We start from the raw sequence: 17,625 nt of genomic DNA, 5'->3' as shown, positions 1-17,625 counted from the left end.
TGCAGCTCTGAATGTAATATTCCCTGTGCGCCGTCTGGTCAGAATACATTTATGGTTTAAACGGGGACATCCTACACCCTCTTCCGTTTTGAGCGAAAGCGGCAAATACTCTGCGGTAAACGACCAAATGAGGAAGAGCGGATATAGTAAAGAGTGCTTCATTGCGTAACGCTGCCGCCTGCTGTTTTATTCATGTTTACATTAGAGTCACAGGACAGCCGAGTTCCTCTGTCACACTTCCCCGGTCACAAGCACCGTGGCAAAAGACATAAATCAGGATTGGAACATATGATCAAACAGTTTAAGACGGGAGAAAGGATCAAGTTTAATCCCTCGGCATAGCAAAATAAACAGATAGCACCCGTATATGGTTATATAAAACAGTGATCACGATGACGCAAAAAAAAAAAATTCTCTTGATCTTGATGCGTCAGCCGCTGCTTATGTGCGTAATGATGAAATGCCGAGAGCCAGCTGGGTATTGCGGCGTGATCGTGATGTGTGTGTGTGTGTGTGTGTGTGTGTGTGTGTGTGTGTGTGTGTGTGTGTGTGTGTGTGTGTGTGTGTGTGTGTGTGTGTGTGTGTGTGTGTGTGTGTGTGTGTGTGTGTGTGTGTGTGTGCTGCCGGTAGCAAATAGTTTGCTCTTAATTTCTTGAGGCAACGTGTCTTACAGTGTCTAAAGTGTACTGCAGTTACTGTAGGTAGTAAGCAAGCCAACATAATAATTCGATCAACAGGGCTGCTCCTTTAGTATTAATTGCTCTAGCCGACAGGGGACACACACGCACCCACACACACACACTCACACACACACACACGACCCCACTGCCCCGCCCCTCTTCTCAGCCACTCAGATGCCAACTCACTATAAAGCTGCATTCAAATAACACGAATGGATAGAAATCTACAGAACATCATCATCCAAACTTAAAAAAAAATACTCTGTCATGCTTGGTGGAACTTACTAATTATAAATCCTCACACCACTTTTGGAGGCCTATGTACTAATTACTACCCTGTTTAATCCACTTCAGTTCTTTTAACACCATGGTTAGGTTATTAAGGAGACACACAATTTGAATGAGTATTAAAACTTTCCATCTGCATTTCTGTAGTTGACAGATTTAATCCTTCTTTTGCAAAACAAATAGCCATTTTGCAACTCTTACAAACTTCATCACTGGTCTGAGAATTGAGCTTTGAACATAATTATTTTCCATTTCTTTATCTTCTGTATAGCTTGTTCAGGGTTGCAGGGTGGTGGAGCCGATTACAGTTCACGGTGAGTCTGGACAGGTCGCCAATCCATCACAGGGCAAACACGGAGAGGAGGAAAGTCACCTATGGACAATTCAGTGACCTAACTGAACTTTAACTGGAGACATGCTCACTGAGCAACAAATGCACTTTAAGCAAAGGATCAGCTGCCTATTTGCAATGAAGTACAATTTTTCAATAGAATAGAAATACTTTATTAATCCCAGAGGGAAATTCTTGAAAATGTTTCTTTCCACCTCTGGTGTCTTGGCAGTTCTTTATATCCAGCCACATATATTAAGCATCATTTTAAACGTTTATGAAGTATATGAAGTATAGAAAATGATGCACAATGCTTGTACTATAAGAAAATCAGTAAACATCAATTCAATAAGATGGTTTTTTTTTTTTTTAAATAGTCCATCCCATAATGATGACGGAGCAATTGGAAGCGACCCCCACCTTATATCCCCATTTTCCTCCAGAGCCCATTTTGCTGTCTCAGCACCTACCCACCATGTCCTCAATAGCAAGGTCAATTACCATGCCCTGTGCAGGTCAATCATGCCACCAAGAACAATGATTTGACTGCAGTCACCGCCACCACCACATAAAAAATGAGACCCAATTCAAGCAGCAATGTCTTGTGATCGGTCCCTCAATTTACCTTTAATGTGTCGGCCCTGCGTGAAGCCCACTTGCAGTGATGAGTGTGTTTCCTGTGTAATTTCCACCATTATTTCTGTAAAGGTGTTTACCTCAATCCGGTTTCAAGTGCTATGAGGGCACATTGATATAAATAGATGTCGCAAATTCGAGTGCCTAACCATCCCCAGGCTCAGATGTCTCCCTGTAGGATACAGAGGGTTCCCTGTCATCTGCCATTAGGTTTCCAACATGACAGACATTTGGATTTGAACCTTCACACTCTCTAATACCAGTCATCTCTTTTACCAGGTCTGTTGCTCCAGCCAACATTTGCATGCATTTCTGATACATTATGATTTGACTGCCTCAGTCAGAAGTATTTCAAGTGCATGACAGCTTTCCTTGTATAATACCATGACCCGACAGTGGCAGAAACAGAGTGGGGGAGGTGTGACGTGAAAGCAGGGGCAGAGAAAGTGACTCCTTCCTTTTGCGTAACCTATGAAGCATAAGAAATGCAAATTTGCTGTCTATAAAATACCAATAAGGTTTTCTTTTTTATATATATATTTTTTTACTGACTGTGCTGCTTGTAAACCCAATCTGGTTGTGTCTGTGATACGTCCTTGCCCTTTTCTTAGGTAACTACATGAATATTTATCACCCTTCAATTTACACAGCATGGTGCATTAATTTACAAGTTAATTAAACGGCCAGCCAAACCTGATTTACAAGGCTTTAAACGGGCCCTCTCATCGTTTCCAGCAATGAGCCCATTAGGTCTTTATAGGTTTATTTATTTAGAGAAGAACAGGGCTGTGACTTTAAGGGTGCATCCTCTCAAAACAGACTCACCCTGCTTTGCTCTAGATTTATTTCATGGTGCAACTAACATTTATGCAATTTCAAATCCCAGCAAACAGTCACAACAGTTTAAGTAAACAGTGTTTTAATCTAAATCAGCATATAGGGTCTAATAGATTATCTAAATTCACTTAGCGGCTTGTAGATTTGAGGAATGTAATCTCATTTGCGCTCCTTAGATGAGCCCACAAATACAGAAAGCTTCACTTGCCCCATTTGCTGAGTCAAAAGCACATTACGGTTCAGGCAGCCTCTGCATTGTCACCATGTGCAACGATTAGTTTCATAAGCTTTCATAAAGCAGATTAGAATAGCCAAACTGATGTGATAAGATTAGAGACAAGCAGTAGGGGGCAGAGATTAAGATCAGTCATACTCTGCTCACTGAAGCCTCTGAAGGCCCCGACAAATGAACAGTATAAACATGTATTGGTAGAGTCCTGGAGTGTACACACACACACACACACACACGCGGGCACACATACACACGTCTGCCTCATCTCATTAGTCAAAGGCAAAACAGATTACAGCCGAAGAATCAAGTGTTTGATTCATATTGTTGTGACGGTGTTTTCATGTTTTTGATCCGAATATAATCCTGATGTTATTTAATGTCCGTGGTGGGATTTTTTGGGGGTTTTATGTCACATATGGTTGAGTGAAGGGGTGAACACACACACACACACACCAATCTTTGCTCCACTTGCTTCTAATTCAGTCAGCTGACTTTGAAGTTCTATCTGGAGTCGTGGTTACTTTATATTTAGCAACAAGCGTTTCATATTTATCCTTTACAACCCAATCAAAGAAAACAAACTTTATAAGAGTCAATAGCATGTTGATGACATACAGTTGGACAGATACAATCCAAACGGAAACTGTAGAAAAGATTAATTGCTTGATATTTTGAGTATCCACTTAAACACAATAGCAAAAAAAGAGCAAAAAGGATGACGATAAAAGCTGCACTGATTTCTCTTTATTATTCAGACATCTAACTGGATATAAACTTTAGATCCACTTTTAATAGTTCAGTTAATATAGTTATTTTTGGTCTCACTTGGTTGTCAGAGGTGTCTAAAGTAAGACCTGCAGGGAAACTGCAGCCGTGGTTCATTTTCAATTGACCCATGCAAATTTCTAAGATTAAATCAAAACATGCACACATGAAGGTCATGGCTGATTCGACTGTGCTTCTGAGGATCACCAGTATAGGCATCAGTTTAACTGGGTTGCTTCTACAAATTGAAATGACAGTAACCAAAAAAAAGAACAGAACTGAAGAAATACAAGAAAATGCAGATTTCAGTGATTCACTGCACTTTCAGTGAGTTGGCCATGTTCATCTTCCGTATATGATCCTTGATATAAGTCAACAAGTTTTCTTTGAAAACAGGGCGCATATGACCATTATTTATTTCAATATCCAGACAGAAATATCAAAGTGAAAAGTGTTGTACTACTCTTCTTGCTTAAATGAGAAATCTTGAGGAGCCATTTACAAGTGGGTGAGGTATTCAGTGTGACCAATCAGAATACATTGCGCGGCTCTCAGAATAGCAACATAAGTACTAACAGGAAAAGAAGAAAACTTGTTACAGATCTGCATTCAATTTAATATACGCTTGAAAAAAATACACTCAAAAAGGAATTGCAGAATACAATATTTTCCAACTGACTAAATGTATTTTAATGTACTTGATTATTCAGCCATAGAAATGTGATAATATATCGGTGCAATATGTTGGACAAATTTTAAATAAAACAGGAGTAAACAGCCTTTTATACATTTCCACATGAAGGTCTGAGATATAAATTATTTCTGGCTATGGAGGTAATGGCAACGCTTTACAGTCATTTCCATATTTTGACCTTCATCAAAAGTGCAACCTCCTGTGAGACAAAAGACTGGGTCAATACTTTTCTACATAATGTATTTTAATGAAGTCACAAGCAAAATAATTATGGCAAAAAATAAATAAATAGATAAAAAATGAGGGTGAAAAAAAATGCTAAAAATTCATACAGCAACGTGAGGCGCCAAATAGGTAAGTGCGAGCAAAAGGGAAGGAAAACATGAATATTCCAAACTCTGACATCATTGCTGTGGTAATTTCTTCAACCCGATGTGAAAACCAGGTAATGATAGGGGAAAGTGTTCTCTGTACTCTGGAGTGTACGCGCTATAGATTGGTTCGTTCACTCTCAAGTTGTCACCAGTAATTTACTCGATTCTCCAAATCAATACAGCTACGCAAAATTGAAATTTTTGCGCCGATTGATCACAGACCGAGAGGAAGGGCAGCTCATGCTGATTGAGATCTTTGGGTTATTGGGCACCTCTGCACACGCTTGTATTGAACCACAGCAGAAGTGATTACAGTTTTGATTACCTCCGTTAACCAGTTCATTGGTATGGACTGTTTCCACTCTTCATTAATCTCCAAGTTGGCAGCAGTGTATGTATAGATGTGCAGAATTCAGCTGGAAACTTGGTTATAGATTGCTGCATCACATTCATTACAAAAGCAAAGCTATGATCCTCGCCTTATCTCGCCTCACCATTATGTTATTGCCCCCTTAGAAGCATTTGAGGAGCACAATACTTTGACTTTCAATTTCTCATTTCACAGGTCACTGAGAGAGATATTTAGTTTGTGTGTTTATTAGAATGGACAGGAGACACATCAGGTTCATGAAGCCACATCACGCCCATGTGACCGGATGAGAAAGCAGCGACAATGTGTTTATCGGGGCAACAGACAACATATTTATTCATGAGCATGTCCTCCACCAACAAATTACCCTTGCACGCTGTCTGAAATCTTAGCTCCATGTAGCTTTGATTAAAAAGATATGCATACATACAATATTCAGGCTCCATAATACCGTCATCAGTCATTTGTCATAATTATGCATTATCAGGCGTCACATGGCTTGATAGAAATGACAATGATCCATGAGTCCCTTCTCTGCCTCGGTCAGAATAGGGTAAAACCAATGACTGTGATAGAAGGAGAGAATTAAATATAAAGATCAAGTGTGTTCCAGTTCATGCAGAAAAATTATTAAGTCAACCTACAGTACCCATTTGTTTTGTGACATCCAAGCCAAGATCAGGGATTCAAACTGTGCGGCAGTTTATTGATTATTGGCTATGAGCAGTGTTTGCCTTTAAGTGGCAATATTTGTATTCTTGTCCATTGCACCATAATGACAAACTGCAGGAGACCATCACATTCTGCATGTAGTTTATCAAGGGAAGAATAAAAGGAAGGCGGTGTACGATATTTGAGAAGGAACTGTACGGTATTTAAAAAAGGAACTGTGCGTGGGAGTGTGTAGGAAGCTACTCATTTCTGTTCCTGTTTGTGTGTGTGTGTGTGTGTGTGTGTGTGTGTGTGTGTGTGTGTGTGTGTGTGTGTGTGTGTGTGTGTGTGTGTGTGTGTGTGTGTGTATTGATTGTTGAGGCCATGTAGCCTCAACTGACCTGCTGATCTAATATTCATTCCCTCTGCTTCTCATATTCATGGAGGCCTCTTCTGTTTGCTGTTTTCCATACAAACACACACACGATCTAGATGTAAAATATTTATACATACACACTATTTATATATTTATTTCCATGACCACAACAACTTAAACCAAAAATAAAACTTTTTCAGACCAACAAACCAATGAGGCTATGAAAAGACATGTCTTTCATTTGTACTGACACTTGAATAAATAAGCATTTCTTTCCTAAGAAAATGTAAATTTGATCAAGACCGCTTCTTATAGGAGTCTCAGTCTGGTCAAAAATGGGTAATGTTTGCAGACAGAAAAACCTATAATGGTATGACATGGGTAGCACATAAATAAATACTGCATTGATCACACATATTTGGCATCTGGCATGGGGTCATTATGGAACCCGAGGACAAACCCACAGTTTTTCAGCCTGTGTACTAACTGCATAGGCCCAACGCACAAGTCTGTTTAATTAAAACAAGTTAATTCTATTAAGTCCTACATACTACCGCAATGAGTTTAGTCCTGAAGCGTCTTTAACTCAAATCTTGATGTAGATTTTAAGGGACTTCAGCTTCAAGACTAGCGAAATCTACCTGAACCCTAACCTCCCTCCTCCATAAAGTCCCTCCACCAATCTGTCCGTCTGTCTGTCTGTCTGTCTTTCTTATCCTTTTCTCTCCTCTATCCTCTCACCACACCCGGAATAGCAGAAAGCCGTCACCTCTGAGCCTGGTTCTGAAAAGGTTTCTTCCTGCTCAAGGAAGTTTTTTTCCTTTCCACAGTCGCTTGTGCTTGTTCATGTGGATCTGTTCGGCTTTTCGAACAGGACTGTGTTGTATTTGGTGCTATATATATAAAGTTCAAATTGAACTACAAGTTATCATGACATAAATATGTTAATTATATCTGAGACATATTGAGAAGTACTACAAAAACCTCTACAATGCATGCCGACATGTGTCCCAGGGTGGTCTCTCCATTATTTGAATGGCTTTTCTTGTTGGAATCAGGGTAGATGTATTTATTAAATGCCTTTACAATGACACTCGGAAAATAATACAAGGGTTTGTTTAGAATCTAAATTGAATGCATTGTTGCTTTCCTGCTACCTCCGGTAATCCCAGAGATCCTCGCTTGTGCCACAACTGGAACCTCTTGTAATAAATGGGTGAAGATATTATCAGATGGGATCAAGGTTTTATTTGACTCTATTGAAATACACTGAAAGAAAATTAGTTCCCAAACATTAAGGACCATTCAGTCAACAATATCGTGTGCTGTTTACACGAGTATCCTGGAAAACCTCAAGACTGCAGAATACTTGAGGTTTATCTATTGAAGTCAATGCCAAAGACAATGTCACAACTGCACTCTTCTGCAACTTAAGGTTGAATGTCTTTTTTCCTGAAACTTCAGCAGTTTCATTTTCATACTTATAAAACAAAAAAAAGTAGAAAATTACAAAGAGTCGTGCCTATTTCTAAAACTTAATACTCGAGTACAGCTAGATTAGGAAGAGAATATTGTCTCCCTCAATTCAAATGTCCTATTTTTGGTCACCTAGCTGAATTCATGGAAAGATTTATATTGGAAGGCAGGGATTTCCCCAGTCTGCTTTTTTCCCTCGTAAATATTTGACAAGAAATGATAAACACAGGAATATTATGGTGTGAAATCCATTTATATTTTGATAAAAGTCACATTTGATCATCATTACATTTACCTCAGAAAACAAACAATGATTAGGTGATGATCAGAAGTGTGGCAGATACAACAGACCACATACAAAAACCAGCCGGCCTTGACCGGATCAATGCTTCGAATTATAAGAAAATCAGTCATTAAATGTAATATCCTTTGATTCTAAAGTTCTGCACTGAAGTGCATATAACCTTTAGATCCAATTGCGCCAGCATCACTTCAAACATTTATTGAAGTTGGGGGAAGACGCTGTGTAGTCTGAATGTCAGCCGTTTGTGAGAGTGAGCAGCAGATAACTCTTGTAATGCTACCGTGACTTACGGTTTTTCATATTATGTTGCTTTATAGAAGAAGGAGTTAGTTCGGGATTAATGAGGTGCTCCTCCTCCTCCTCCTCCAATGAACAGGAGTTGAAATCGGCCCCATTTACACGACAATATTTTCAAGTGAAAATGGAAAACTTTTGTTGTGTTTTGGATCCTTGTGATGACTGCGCTTGGAGTCACTGAAAATGCAACTTTTTGAAAACACTTCGACTCTGTCTCTGTGGAAGAACAACTTTTCTGAAACGCACCATGGCAGTAGTAAAAAGTTCTTCTGCACGTGTACGAGTAAGTGGACGATAACAACAATGTTACAACAACAGTGTGACTTTCAGCCCATATTTTCCCGGAACTTGGTAGTTTTATCATTGAGAATCACCCGGATTGGCAATCCGACTTCATCCATACAAATGTCCGCGTACTGTCCACGTCTGTGGTTTCATCAGTAAAAAAAACAAACAGCACCCACTAGTGGCCCTATAAGCTAATAACATTGTTTTCAGCATTCCTGCCATTTTACATGTAAACAGACATTGTTTACAAAATGTTGCTGTGTAAATTTTTTACTTTTGTGAAACGCAAAAAACTATGCTTTTTCACTTGGAACACTTTGCGTAAATGCAACCTTAGAGACTGTTCGGACACCAGCTCCTACTCATGCTAAAACTCACATCTGGCTCCGTGAACAGCAAATAGGAAGTGAACTATTATCTCGCATAATATGCTGCAAAAACCAGTTCATATGCCTACATTCATTTACAAACTAACAGCTCAAAGAATTTACAAACCAAGTTCACATTTTCGGAGCAGGAAACGTAATAAACTACATATCTGTGGATTTTTTCCCCCACTACTTCTAAGCCATACCAAATCTTATAAATCATGTAGAAACAAAAACATTGAGATGAAAAACACCACAAAATCATTACACTGTTGCATAAGGGTGACAGCTTTGTTGTGTGGCAACCACAAGTTAAGTACAGACTGAACAAGATTGTGTGTTTGTGTTTGTCACGGCCACAGAGGGTTTTAAAATACACAACTAGCACATTTCTGACCCCGCGAAGGCCCTGGCTTAAAAAAAGACATAATGGCAGTCCAGTAAGATAAACTCAACACTGACTGAAGATGATCTCAGCTGTTTGGCTCATGTAATGTTAAAGGTCAAGGGTTATAATCTCACTTCCAGATGCTTCTGAATGATTGCAGGAGGCTTAAAGAGGCTGGTATTCTCCCTCAGGGGAGCTTTTCAAGTCATGTGTAACTTTTGGATAACCCCTCAGCCACATCTTTCTGACGTCAGACGAGGGGCTATGTGTGCACTTCCTTCTCCGAAAGTATGTCAAACTAAAGGATACACAACAGCTGCTTAGCTAAGTGGATGAAAAAAAAAAAGGTTCTCTATCTAGGGCTTTTCTATATTTTGCCTTTATGCGTGGCTGTTATGGACACAATACTTTTCCTGTACAAGCCAACTCTTAATGTGCTTCTACAGTTATAGCCAATCACGTTCTGAATAGAACGAAGTATGAAGAATAGATAGAATGAGTGGAAGAAATAAGCGGGACATAAATTAATACATTAAGGGGTTGCAGTGTAGTCAACACCCCATAGAGTTTAGCGTTTCTTCCGTGTCGACCACATCTTGAGACTTATTAACTGGTTTTCACCTGATTCAAGTGTTATCATCCCATTAGCACTTTAACTGTTATCATATGTTGTGAAAACTATAAACATGACCAGTGGGCTCCCACTCCTTCTCGCTCTTCTCCACCTTTAGCAGTGCAATATATGATCATTAAAGCATATCTGTGAGAGTCTGACAGGATATTTCTAGTTAAGCGCCACTGTTACAAATTCATGACCCGTATAAACGGTATAAATGTGTGTGGTATTCGTTCTGCATTGGAGGCTGTGTGGTTGCAGTTAGAGAAAAAAAAAGATGAACAGGACAATTAGTCATAATAGTTTAAAAGCTTAGAATGAAGTGCTGGAATTCAAATATGGTACAAAGAAAAGCTTCGGTTTTAGGACTCCCTGGTTCCTTGAAGTGGATCAGCTGAGCAGAAAGCCCAGTGTCACACTGTCCTGAGGGTGTCGAGTTTGATGGTTTGAAGGAAATGGAATGAATATGTTGGGGTGAGAGGGGTTGAACAGAGGACGGGGGTCATATGGTCTGTGGTCTTGACTTCACCCTCATGTCTAATTGCTGGTCCCTGATGTTTTACCTGTGCTTGAGTGTTTGATTGATCGTCGCGATATAGCAGTATATATTGGGATTCGGTTGTGTGTTGTGTCTCCAGTTTGTTTGTGTTTTTTGAGCCAGTCGTTCCAGCCTTCTGTTCCTAGTTCCACATTTCCGACCCGCTTTGACTCTGCCCAGCCCTCGAGTGTTTTTTGAATCCTGACCCTCATCTGCACGACAACATGCCTGCCAACAAAGTGCACCTCCCTTTTCTCCCTGCTCTGAAATACAGATAACGCTTTTCTAGTTACATGCTGAGTGGCGCATTTCGAGTCCACCCCTTTCATGGCCATGTTGTTCTGTTTTTGTGAACACTCTGGCAGCCCTGTTGTCTTGGGACTGGAGTTTATGGGGGTGTGTGTTGGCTGCACCATATTAAACTGCAGTACAATAATCATTGGAGTCATGTGGAGAAAAGTTTTTCATTCTCTAAATGGGGGAGGGCTTAATGGAGGCTTGACATGGTTTCATATGGAGACAAGGAGGCCATTTGGCATAGCGTCTTTTTTTTTCCATCTACATTTCCATACATAAAAGCATGATTCTCATTTCACAGTGGCAAAACACACAATAATGCTTATATGTTTTCAATTATAAATAAACATTAGGTTAAGTTGAATCATATTTATAGCAGGACATTCCAAGTACAGCCAAGTACAGTGAAAGTTGCATTGATTCATTTTATTTACACTCCACAAGTGTTTCCTTAACCTATTGTAGAACACATTACTCATCCATTCACGTGCTTGCACGCAAATTTCACTTAGCGCCTGCCTATGCTAAACGATCAAAGACATCAAGGTATAGATCTGTAAACAGTGATGATTGCATTATGGGTGTTAATAAGGGTTTGATCATCATCTAATGGCTTTACGGTTTGAGAATGTGCAGGTATGGCATCACGGTGCAGCCAACCCCTGCATGAAATCATGCAGGGCTAATTTTTATTGCAGACAGAAAACAGAGCAGCAGAGGTCACAGAGTTAAATTATGCATGTACTGTAATTAGCCAATCAAGTGTTTAAATTAGATGTTGATGACTGGCTGCTACAAATGAGAAGATGGCACTCCCTCAGGTCAAAGAAGGCTTCCCCCTAACAAAAAGGAAATCAACCTGACAAGGAACAAAATTGCATTTGCTTTGTGCACTCGCCGACGTTCCCAGACACACACGGAGAAAGACAACGGGATCTGTGTGTGTGCCTGTGTTCAAAAAATTAGCTACTTTATTTATTTGTTTTTTAATGATGCCATTAGTAGGTTATTAGCTTATCTGCCATATGGCTTTGACTACATCCTCATCTCATCAGGTAATGTAATTGTGTTGTATACTTCCAGCAGTTGTAAACACATACTTCAACATTTTCATTTAGGCTGCATTCATTTAACCTCGCCGTAACTGACAGATGGGAATACATTGTTCTTGGTAAATACAAATTATAAATGACTTTGAAGGGCTTCAAAGTGGTAAAGTGGTCTGACCGCCTTCTCTATGAATTCTTGCATCCATGCAGTTTGGCGTGGATGCAGTCATCCTGTGATCCTGCTGCAGTTTCATAGAAGCTCAAGGTGCTACGTGCAGGATTTAGCTCATCTGTATTGTGACTCATCTTCCTGCAGACTACAGCCTCTTCCTGCAGACCAACTCAGACGACAACAGGTTCGGCAAGTTGGCCGACCAAACTGGCTCAGTAATACGGGAACCAGTTCTGGAATGTCGTGGCACCGTGGGGAAGTGTAAAGTCCTGAGTGACCCCCAGTACCCAGAAATCACCCGTAAGAAGACGGTTTTGACTTTTTTTTTTAAAAACTGGAAAAATCCACCCAAGCTGACTGAGCTTGAAGCAGCTTGGATCATTATAACCATTTTAAAAACGAAGCAGCTCTTATGATGCCGAGTTTCGAGTCAAGACTGGCTCAACCAGAGGCACTTGCAAGACCACAACATAAAGCACACTTCAACAAAGCGGATACCCTATACCTTCTGCCCCAGTTGCGTTTATATGATGGCAAGATTAGGAATGAGTGTGGAAGCCTACTGGGTGGAAACCCAGTTATTTTCGCTCTAAAATGAATTATCCTTGTTTTGTAATGGTATAAAAATGTTATTAGTCAGGGTACATAAACTTCAAATAACATAAATAATTTGCTGAATGCCCTTCCCATACACACGTACACAGCAGCGTCGTAATCGCATTTGTTTGAAGTGCAACATGCTATGAGTCGAGCACGATGTCCCGTAAATTGGATGTTGATAGGGGTTGTAATGAAAATCTATATGGAAACAGAAGGACACACATGAACAAACAGGTACACACAAACATACACACCCACACACACACCACTGCAACCACACAGACACACACACACACACGGTGAAAAGGCCATGCATGCACAAAAGCTGCATTAATGAAAGAATCAGTCATAATAACATAACCCAGACAAACAGACACAATACATTCATCCAACACTCCAGAGGAAGCATTCAAGCAAATCATTTGAAAAATGAGAATATTTGCTTTTATGTAGCATTAGAATTATTGATATGAGCCCACACTCTCGTGGCTGTGCACAATTAAAGTGAAAGTGATTGATAATAAGGATGATCACTGGTCACACGGCACACATGCTTGCCATATAATGACTGCCGCATCACATGAATATGTAATGAAATCTATCCTCAAATTAGAAAAATTTTGTTTTATATCATTCACTCCTTCATTTTTCTCACTCTTCATTCCTCCTCCTCCTCCCCACATGCCCTCTCTTCCCTCCCCTTTACTGCTCAGAGGCCTAAAGCTCTTAAATATTTAACATTTCAGAATGATAACCGTCCGTCTTCTTTTTCTTTGTGGTGAAACGGCTTGCTCGGACCTACGTTTTCCATGCAGAGATTATTTTCACAGGTTATCTTGATACAGTCTAGAACATTGAGAGGCATATTTCTTCTCAGCATGAGGCTGGTGGAGATCACAGAAATCCACATGTACAGTACAGCAGGGTAAAAACCTTCTGTCTGCCTGCTTCATCATCACTCAGAGGATGTCTGTGTGGGAAGTGACTAGAGGAGTAATGGAGTGGTTAGGGCTACTGTGGGGGTGGACGATGTGAGGAGGAGGACTGACTGCCAGAGAACACAGGAAATGTCTTCAGACACCAATATCGTTTTTTAAAAAAAAAATACGATAAAATCATTCACATCAAGTGATGATCAGCTGCACCAACAATTAACCTTTTATGTTGAGATATTTGATGGCTCCAGGGTGTCTTTGAAAGGTAGAAACAAAGATATCACTGTAAAAGAAAAAGCACATTTTGTGGCCGATGTGAGCTTGTATACCATAACTGTAAAAGAAAAATAGAAAATTTAACTCAAAGATCATCACTCATTTGGTGAAGGGATAATGAATATGGAACTGTGTGAGAATCACTCCATTAAAGTGATAAAACAATGAATTGGGCATATTTGCGTTTGAATTGAGTTTGACAACAAAAAAATATAAAGGAAAATGTTTATAAACGGTGGAAAAACAACATATTTGTCACTTATAAGATAACCTTAAATTAATCCACATGAATGACCGAACCCCAGGTCATCACCCAAAGTATTATTCATCCTCAACCAGCTCTCCCTTTTCCCATAATGCACCCTGGTGACAAGTGTTCATCTGGTAAAAAGACAACTGGATATCAATGTCAACTAATGCTCATGTGTCTATGTTGGATGTTTTCAGTATGGGGACTCTGCAACCCAGCAACCACCAAATTGTGATGTATGTGTGTATTCGGATACCTTCCAAACAGAACCAACATCAGTTTTCATTAGTTTCATCAGTTGCTCATTTGTTTGATTAGTCCACACAGGCCAGCATTTACTCCTCATGAAGACAAGGGACTTCATGTGCAGTGAAGTCACTTGTCCTTCCTTGGACCACTTGATAGATCCCTCCCTCGTGACGAGACGAAGAATTCCTCCACAAGAGCTGCTGTGTTTGTTGCAGACGCTCTGATCCCGTCATCCATCACGTTCTTCATGCTTCTAATAAACTTTGAGTGTTCACTTGCTTACCGATTTAACCAACATGTGATATGACAACTTAATCTGCGTTATTCTCTTCTCTTGTTAGTGGCCTTAATGTTGATACCGGTACCAAGTTTCATGGCAGCCAATGAATTTAATAATAAAAATTACTTAACAGTTAGTGAAGACCATAATATTTGCCCCCCTTTCCTAGTTGTATTTATTCATGTATAATTTCAAACCCATTAAAGATTTTTGTACCCCTTCATGCTGCTGCAGAGCTAGAATATTTGAACATTCATCCGTATACAGCTGTCACATATAGGATCTCATTGACTAGATCCTGCATAAAGCATGCTAAATTGGAGGCTCTTGTAAATAGATTGTGCTTTACCTTTACTTGTGGCTGATTTACTAAGACTATCATGAGTGTCTTCATGCACAAACTGGAGTATTCAAAGATCTGCTGGAAATCTGAATCTACTTCACATGGAAGCTGATCAACCGACCAACACATAAAATATCTTATAATAGAATCTATGAACAAAAGTTGTGGCGAGCCAGTCGAGGAAATGCCTCTTACCTGAAGAACCACAGCAACTCTGCTTAAGAGACTGAGCTGGTTGGCATCACCACTCGAGCATGTTCAGAAGAAGTAAATCACTTTGTGCATCGCACATAAACCAATTAGCATTCAGTCCTCCCCCATATCCCGCAATCTGGGAAACATGCCCGATTTCATGAAGGCAAATTCACTAAATGGATAATGTGTTACTTTGTACAACGCAATCCTCAGTATCTCCACTTAAGCAGATCAGCGTTTATATGTCTGCATGCAATGTCATGTTTACAACCATTTTTCCATCCATCCATCTATCCATCGGGGTTTGTGACATCTAACCTGAAGTCTGGGGTCACATGTGTATTATTTCAATCCTTGTCTTGGAAACTCAACCATTCATTGAATTTTTCGTTTGAATTGCAGTAACAACAGCTCCATGATTTTACAGCAGAAGAATGTTACTAGTTTAGCACTCATCAAAATATAAACGTTTCTAAATGGAACTTACTGCCCCTTGTAATACTTTCAAGTTTATAGTGCATATGATCAAATAATTTATAAGCAGCATATATGTCCTTAAAGTTTTTGGTCTATCTAGTGCACAGACTATGTAAAGGATCACTGATTGGGGAAGGAATCATGAGGCCAAATGCTGCCATTTTTACAAGTGCTTGCTCTATTAGAAACACTAGGCAAAGGGGAGGTGCAGCAGGGAGCCAACAAAGCCATGCAGTCAAGACAAAAATCAAAAATGTCATAAATCTAAACAGAGAAAGCCCGGAGCACAAGGAATGTAGAAATCACAGGGACACAGGAAGCACAGACAGACTGGCAAACAGGACAAACAAGAAAAGTTCTATATATACCAAAGACACCAGGTGAAGACAATCACACACTCAGACACAGGTGAAAGACATCAGGACAGGAGCAGCAATCAGACCGGAGGAGGGGAAGCCAAGCAGCCCGAAATGAAAGACATCAATCAGAAACTCCAAATAACACAACAACCTAAACGTGAACCGTGACATTACCGGTAAGGTTGATTTTCCAAATTATATTGACAAAGCACAACAATGTTTGTCTGGTGAGTTTGTAAGTTTTAATAGTGTTTGGTAAAACTGATTTAGAATTAAATCCAAATTCAAAGTAATGTTTTTGCCCTGGATTTTAAAATTTTATTTTGGGGATCATTTTGACTTGATTTACTCAATATATATATATATATATATATATATAATTTACTATTTACAGTCTATTTTGAAATATATTTTTGAGTTAGATATATTTAAATGGACTTTTTCACCCACGACCCTATGAAATGATTTTGGACTTTATTTTTAACAGTAAATTCCCTCACATTGCATTTTTGGCCTCGTTTTTAATGATTTTTTTAGTGCCAAATTGCATTTTTTTTTATTTGTTTGTTTGTTTGTTTGTTTATCATATATGTTTGTAGACTGTTTGAATTTGGCCTCGTATTTTCTCCAATTTGACATTATTTTTTACTTTAAAAGTCAATCTAATTTTAGAGAATTTCTGACTGTTTTAAAATGTATTTTGAGTAATCTTTTGGTGATTCTGTATGTATGTATGTATGTATGTATGTATGTATGTATGTATGTATGTATTGATTTATTTGTGAGTCCATGTTTACCGTGAATTGACTTTTGTTAGGGTTACAAAAACGTGAAAAAATAAGGACTTATTTCACTGTCGTCCCTTGGCTGATAAATGATTAGAGGAATGAGCTCAAAAGGATTGAGTTATTGACTGAAATATCAAATCTTTAGTCAAATCGCTTTATTGTGATTAGTTCCTAAAGACTTAGACGTTGTTGGCCCAGGACTTGACAGTAGAATTATGGAAATCACAACAACATAAAATAGTGGAGATATGCTGTGAAAAGACTCCCTTTAACACAGTTCCTTGTATTGTCTTCCCATTCAGACAAAAATTTGTGGAATAATTAGGAATAGAAATGGTTTTTTTTCCCTCTTCCATTAAGAAATTTGGCATCCCACTGTCTGGAAAATGGGGCCAGGTTGAAACGAAGCATTATTATCATGAACATTCACTCAACACCGGCTTAGTTTAGATGACCGTAACTGATTGAGATGAGACAGGGCCTAATTGCGCATACATTAAGCACAATTTCTGACTTTAGATATAATTATTTAGCAAGAGAATGAGGACTGAAACACTTGGTATAATGGAAGTCGGGTTCGGGGGGTGTGTTACATGAGGGGGCAGGGAGACCAAGCACCACGGAGCGGAGCTTTTCTTTATGTAGCCACCACATCACTGAAAATGTCTGTCACCCTTCAGTGTGACTGCGGCAGAGGTCTTCATTTGCATATATTTACATACCAACATTTCACTCGTTCCATTCTCTGTTTAATGGCATTTCAAAAAGCCGGTAGAAATGAGGACTAGTTAATGAATATATTTTAGGTGCAAACATTGTCCTACCAGGTACAACAGCGTGGTTTAA

Source organism: Lipophrys pholis (genome assembly GCF_963383615.2).
Source record: "Lipophrys pholis genome assembly, chromosome: 13".
Taxonomy (NCBI): Eukaryota; Metazoa; Chordata; class Actinopteri; order Blenniiformes; family Blenniidae; genus Lipophrys; species Lipophrys pholis.
This window is presented reverse-complemented; position numbering follows the sequence as displayed.